The sequence below is a fragment of the Quercus suber genome, unplaced genomic scaffold, assembly GCF_002906115.3.
Source record: "Quercus suber isolate HL8 unplaced genomic scaffold, Cork oak 2.0 scaffold_727, whole genome shotgun sequence".
Lineage (NCBI taxonomy): Eukaryota > Viridiplantae > Streptophyta > Magnoliopsida > Fagales > Fagaceae > Quercus > Quercus suber.
The window spans coordinates 259876-267684 of NW_027070167.1; positions in this window are offsets into that span (position 1 = coordinate 259876).

A 7809-nucleotide genomic window follows, 5' to 3' on the forward strand; every position below is an offset into this window, starting at 1 on the left:
TATTCTTTACTCATTTTTTTAGTTACATAATTTGTACTTTTCTTAGAATAGACACAGGTGAAATTATGCGAATTTGAATTGGGCTTCTCTCTAGCTTTTGTTTCTGTATAAGTAAAGAAAACACCTTTTAAAAAAGCCAAAACTATTAATTTCATCTGATTCTAAACTCTTTTTCCTTTTTTTTTTTTTGGCTAATCATTTGATTCTAACTCTTGAAACAAGAAAGGAATTTCAAAATATGTTTTATGCATAAACAAACAATTACTTTTTTCAAGCATAGCATAACAGGCTAATGACCTGAACAAGAAAACATATAAAAGCAACACACACAACATGCCAAAAATACAGATGTTTTTGACAAAGCAATGCAAAACAAAATAATAATAATAATAAAAAATTGAATAAAAACAAATTAAAATGAAAAGAGAAAAAAATAACAAAAAAAGAGTCCTTACTTGATACACAATCAAAAACATCAGCAACCGATTCTCCACCTGGAAACCAATATAAGAAGCTTCCATATTCTTTCCTCTTAATTTGATCACCTTCAACCTCTCCTCTTGAAAATTCCCCAAATCTTGTTCCCTAATCCTACATTCCTTTTTCATTGAGAAAGACCGTCCAATAGGGTACGTTGATATGGTGACACGTTGAAGTAGACCTTCCAATTGGATGTGGTGCCATTACAGGAGATCACTTCCTTCATTTGGGCCCCGACGTCCAATTTAGGTTTTTGCATCTAAATTGCCTTGAGACTCACCATGGTGTATCAAGATTATTCTCTTCGGAAAGATGGGATTGCGTTGTGGGTGCATTTTCTCCTTTGAACTCTCCATTACTATCAAAATGCTTGTAGCAGTAAGTTAAATTAAAATTTATGCAAATAGGCTATAGCATTTGGTGTTGTGGTGTGGGTTTGACTCTCTGTCTCAAGGTGGTGCTATTATTATGGGCAATGGATTTTGATTTTTCTCCAATTTATAGCCTTACTGTAGAAAAAAAAAATAGCTGTTCTCTTTAATTATTATATTTTCCTAAAGTCAACTATAGTTCTATGTACATGTATGTTAAGACTTGAAATAAACTTGACATAAATAATGGTAAAGAGATCAAATGACACATTTTTTCTTCTCGTCAAACAAGAGATTTTGGCTTCAAACATCACTTACACAAAAAACAAATTGGTGTTTTGGCCTTATGATAAAAAGTAATTATTATGAAGCAACACCACATATTAAAATTATTCTATTTATCTATCAAAAAAAAAAAAAAAGACACATTCTCTCTTTGTAACTAAGAATGCGGTAATGGATGAGATCATCAATTCAAACTAAGTATTATCTCTCTTTGTAACTAAGAATGCTGCAAATAAACTGCCATTTTTTCAAAAGTACCAGCACGAGTTTGCTTCCCTATAGCAATGGTTCAACTATTTCTGGGGGATTTGGTTCATCAAGATCCTGCAACCATCAACAATTGGTGCATAGTCAGCATAAGAGGCTACATTGTTGGTGAGTAAGCTAGCTACAGCACTAGCATCAATCTCTATTTCCATATAGGTTGGATTTCAAGTTGAATTAATGCAGAGAGTAAGACCATCTCTCATAGCCCACAATTCAGTTTCTAAACTGTTAGCCCAGCCTATAGCTCTAGTGAAGCCTTCAACCCATTGGCCATGGCGATTTCTAGTGAGACTACCTCCTCCTGCAGGACCAGGGCAGCCGAGTACAAAACCATCAGTGTTTAGTTTATGCTAGTGTTGGTGAGGAGTTTTCCAGATCACATTAGTGAGGATTCTAATGCCCATTTGCTGGAAAAAACTCTTGCTTCTCTGTAGCCAAAGTTTATATATAGCAAAAAGGAAAAGAGTGCTCCAGGAGTATTCTTTGTTGGGGACCATAGAATGGTTACAAGCATTTAACTGAAACCAAGAGCTGATTAGGCCTAAAAGAATCTGTTCATATCCAAAAAGTTCTAGCTATAGGGCAATCACTAAGAACATGCAAAATACTCTCAGCTTCACTAGGGCAATGATAGCATTAGCATATAGGGTCTTCTGATAAGGTTCTGTCATCTGTGGTGTAAGGGAGGTTTTACAGGTAAGCAATTATGTAGGCATCTTCCAGAGGAGTAATTGAATTTTTGGTAGGGTGTTAAGCTTCCACGTCCATTTTTCCCTCAAAGATTGGATGAGATTCCTCCTCTGCAAAGGCTAGATTATAGGCATGCTTAGAATCAAACAGCCCTTTAGCACTTCCATCCTAGCAAAGTTTATCATCACAAACAGAGGCTTTTCTAACAAAGGATAAGCTTGGGAATATTGCATAGGACTCATGAGTAAAAACTCATTGATGTTCATAATGGCTTATACTTCTATGATTTTATTTCTGGCATAATGAAAAAAATAATGGCTCATAAATATTGTTCTATTAAGTTCATGTCTTGTATTGCCTTTTCTCGTATCACCAGTTTGATCTATCCTAATTATTGGTTTTCTGTTTAGGTTATGCTACAATTTGTCAAATTATGAGTAGGGCTATGTTGTAACAGTTCTGCACAATATGCTTTTATGAAAACAAAACTGCTACTTAATATTTGTCACTTACACTGTTACACATGATGCCCTGCTTGGTGTGTTTATTTATGGAATTGTGTGTTTATTTATGGAATTGTGTGTATTTGATCTATTTTGCTTATTGTTTGTTGGCCCTTTTCATAGATTGGGCTTTCCTAATTAGGCATTAAAGCTTTTCTTGCCAATACTTTGACTTTGGTCTTTTGCTTTTCTCATGGGCCCTCATGATTCGTGCTTACCCATTGTGTGGGCTTGTTACCAATTTAATGTGGCCCAATAAAAAATATGGGGCCTGAACAAAATTTGAATTTGACAAGTCACAAGTTACAACAATTTTGTCAATTTATTAGTAGCATTAGGGAAAATATTCAATAGTAATCTTTTATATATTGCTAATCTAGCGTTGCTTTAATAAGCTTCAAAAAATTTCAGATATCCCCTAACCTATTAAAAAACTCAGATATTCCATAATTTTTTGCTCGGTTTTTTTTTTTTAGCTAAACTGTTTTTTTTAATCATATGTAAGTTTTCAAAATTTACAAAAGAAAGTACCAGAGAAGGTTTGCTCACTTTATTGAAATTATGTTGGAAAATGCTCTTTTTTTTTTTAAATAATATGTTGGAAAGTACATTGATCTATCTATATAATTAGGCAACATCTTTACATGCTAAGACAATGCATAAAACAAGAAGTACAATGCTCACTTAGTACTAAGTACTAATTTTTTTTTTTTTTGGATAAACAAGTACTAACTCATTTGGGAATACATAAGGTGAAGACAAAAGCAAGAAATAGAACAAATCCCTTTTTTTTTTTTTGATCCGGAATCCCTTTTAGAGCCGAAGCTCTCAGGCTGCTTTACTAGCAATATGAAAAGTTAATGATTTGGGTTATAAATTATTGATGTGCTAAGGCGATGCGATGAATGTGATTAGTGATTACCCTGCTCTACTACAACCACTATTTTCAATCTCATTGGGGTATGGAAAATTTGATTATAGAAGCCAAAATGCTAGAATCGAGATCTTTAACTCTCCTTTCTATATCATACTTTCATAGAAGCCTAATTTTGTTATCCATAATATTGCTAAATGAGCAATTTTGTATAACTTCAAGGGAATGATTGTCATTTTTAGGGGGAAAAATGATATTTGCCCTTAATTTAAAAACTATGCAGCAAAATGTCATTGTTTTGAAACTATTTAGCAAAATGTCCTTTTTTTGAAACTCGATTTTAACAAAATCGAATTCTGTGTAGAACTCAATATCTTCAAAATTGAGTTTTATGTATATTTTTGAGTGAAACTTGACATTAGCAATGTTGAGTTTCACTTAAATTTTCAAAAAAAATTTAAGTGGCAAAATATGCATAGAACTCAACATTGCTAATGTCGAGTTTTTACTTATAACTCGATTTTGTTAAAATCAAGTTTAAAAAACATGAGCATTGTGCTAAATAGTTTCAAAATAAGGGTATTTTGCCACAATGTTTGTGAATTAGGGACAAATGCCCATTTTAGCCTCTCTTTTATCCCCAATTTGTGTCTTTGCCCTTAGGAAGGAAATTGTGGTAATTATAGTTCTTGTATTTTGGATTGTTCTCTTGTTTTTAATGAATTTTTTACTTTTTTTTTGTTTTTTTGTTTTAAGGGTGATGAATTTCTTACTTAATAAATAATAATGCATAATCTTTCAGTCTGTGAAGACAATAGTGTCGACTTCAAAAGTGAAAACATCACCAAAGACAATAATTTTGGGAGTTCATAACATTCTATTTGGTTATTTGTTTGAGATAATCTTTCTAAAAGTTTCTGTGTAACTTTTAGTCATTTTACCCTTCAGTAACTTTTAGTATGTTTTTTGTCAAAAAAGCACGTGCTTCTCAGACATTCTTCTTCTAATCAAGACCAAAAGAGATTAAAAAGAAGCCACCAAAAATAATGAATAGAGATTGGAGACGAGATGGGCCATGGGGCTACTCAAATCAAAATGTTGAATTCTAAATGGATGAATATTATCTCGGAGTGAGGACAGTAGAGTACTAGAGTTATCATTTCTCTATTCAAAGGGTTTTTTATTTTTTTTTTTTTTTTTTATTTTTTATAAAAAAAATAAAAAATTTAACTTCTTTGTTTACCCGAGCACCCGTGAAATGGGTTTTGCAATCACTCGAACCCACAACTTCGAACTTGCAAATATAATAGGTTACAACTTACAAGAATTTCTTACCACTAAGTTACCTCCTTAGGTGAGTCAAATTTAGACATTTTTCCACACACACACACATATATATATATACACAATATAACATATTGAATTATTATTATTATTATTATTATTATTATTATTATTATAATATAAACATGTTAAAATTTAATTATTAGTAATTTATAGAAACAAAAAGGACCAAAGGTGTGCATGAATTGGGCTTTGTTGGGCTTAAAACTAAAACAACGTTGCTAGAAAAAAGTTCATTATTTTTTAATATATAAAATACAATTATATATGTTATATATAAGGCTCAATGTGATGTGGTTTTGATCGATTTTGAAATGATAAAACTGCATGCCACACAAACCATCATAAATTCCCCTTTTTTGTACAGATCACCTTGGCCAATCCTGTTGATGATCACCTTCAGCTAAGATTGTAAGTGAGTTAAGCCTAGTATTAAGAGTTTAGGATTGTTTCTTTAATCTTATTTGAACATAACCCAAGCTCAAGCACAAGCTCATCAACAAATGAGATTACATGTTTAAGTTTTGTTCATTTCCTTGTTGATCAAGCTCGACCCTATTCATGAGCTATTTGATTAATTTATTATTTTTCCATATATAGTAAACATCATAACTAATTTTTTTTTTACCTCTTCACATATCTATAACAATACTTAATAACTAATTATTGTTCAAATTATATTGTTTGAGTTAATTAGATGTAATGATTTTTGTTTATGAACTTAAAAAAATTAGGACCATCACCCTTGTATTGTTACAAATTATATATAACTTTACCATGAAATAAACTTTTTATATTATCAATAAAACACAAATAATAGTAACTTTTGATACAAAATAGAAATTCTACTTTAACCTAATCTAAGTGTATATATATATATATGAAGTTCTTTCCTCAAGACTTGAACCTCGACCCTTACCCCCCTGCACCCTATAAACACTTAAACTTATAAAGTGACCATCGTGCCAAGGGTGCACGATGGTACAAATAATAGTAATTTGATATCTTATAATTTTCTTACAAACATACACCATCTAATATGAAGTCTATATAATTATATTTTTGTACATATGTACACATAACATACAGTATTATATATAATTAAATCAAGCATCACACATTCAAAATTGTTGATGCCCATTTTTGACAAAGGGCCTAACAGCAGAAGAAGCCCAACAGTGGAGAAGGTGAGAAGAAGAAAACGGTAAAGAAATAAGGAAACAAGCCCAATAGGTTGGAATGGCAGGATTGATAGCCAGCAAGCCCACAAGAATAAAAAGAGGTAAAGAAGAAATAAATGGACCGAGGAAGCCCAAGGAATGAAGTAGCAAGCTCATAAGAATAATAAGAGGTAAAGAGGAAGTAAATGGGCCGGGGAAGCCCAGGAAATGAATTAGTACACTCAATGGGTTGGCTTGGAGGCCAATAAGCCCGAAAAGTAATGAGAGGTAAAGATGTAGTAATTAGGTCAAGAAAGCCCAAAGAATTTAGCAAGAGGCCTATGGGAATAAAAGAGGTAAAGAAGAAGTAAATGGGTCGAGGAAGTCTAATGGATGAAGTAGTGAAATGAGTTGGCACAGCAAGAATGTTGACCAATAAAACTCAAAAGAGGTAAAGATGTGGAAAGTGGGCCAAGGAAACCCTGAGTAAAAGATTGATAAAGAAATAGGTTGACACGGCGAGAGCATCATCCTGCAAGCCCACGGGATAACAAGAAATAAAAAAGAGAGGTAAAACTATAGCTGGCACAATGAAGTGATATAGTAGGATCAGTGGCCAAAAGGCCTATGGTCATAGAGAAGGAAAAGCATGGGCTCGGTAGGAAGATGAAGGCTTTTGTCCAGGAAACACTCAGTCCAAAAAGGGGTAAAAGGCAGAGAATATGAGCCCAAAAGCCCACACATCCTTCATGCCACAAGAGATAAACATCAACTAGTACGTATAGCAAAATTAAATAAACACGGAGGTAACAAAATGGTGTGAAGGCCAGAAAGAAACAAATTTAGATGAAGTGGAGCATGCACAAAGGGCCAGGGCACCACCTACTTATACATAGCCAATACATGGGAGGTGGGCCACGAGACAAGGCTTTCAGAGGGTGTGGTTTGGCAGTGGAGGGAAAAATGGGTCTATTATGGGGTTCCCGCTCAAACTTCTTTGCGAGAGATGTCCTGCTGGAATGGCATCTCACCTAAAAGAGGTAAGTATCGGCTAGGACCGCTTGATGCATGACATAGAGGTAGGTAATGAGGAAGCTTAACTCTTATCTGGATGAGTGGAGTGAAAACGGAAAGAGGGAAGAAACAAGACAAACAATTTTTTCTAGGAATGGAGAGTGGTGCAACCAATACAAAAAAAGGGAGAGGAATGGAAGGAAGGAGAGGTAGAAAGAAAGAAAAGAAAGAATAGAGAGAAAGAAAGAACGCACAGAAAAACTAGAGAGATACAAGTGGCAGGAATAGACCCACTCTCTTTGGGATTGAGAATCGAAAATTAAACCATTTAGGTCATTTTTCTAAAGTGCATAACTTCTATAACAGAAGCCTTCCTTGAGGTTACTCATGTTGGAGATTGGCTTCCTTCTTAGGTTTGCTTCTGCTAAAAAGCTAAGCCTATTTTTTGGCAGACAAGTTTTCCTCTCACTATTCATGCTTACTAGTTATTCCTACCGTGGCCATGACATATGCCCAGCCTGCGATGCTTTTTCTAGAACGCATCTATATTGGGATGGCTCAACTTACGCACAAACTAGCTTAAAGTGTAGCCCCATTTAGACTAGTCCCAACTCTCTTACCTCAAACCCAAGGGTCGTAGTGCAGCAGGAGGGATCGAGGCCCAACAATGCAAAAAAGGCCCACCATAAAGGTCTTACTTGAACATATTATTATGCATGAGTTTGACTTGTTTAACGATTGAACATAATTTGGATTTGAAATTTGCTTGTTTTCCAAAATAAATGAACACAAGCAAGTATTTTTCTCAAGTTGAATTTGGT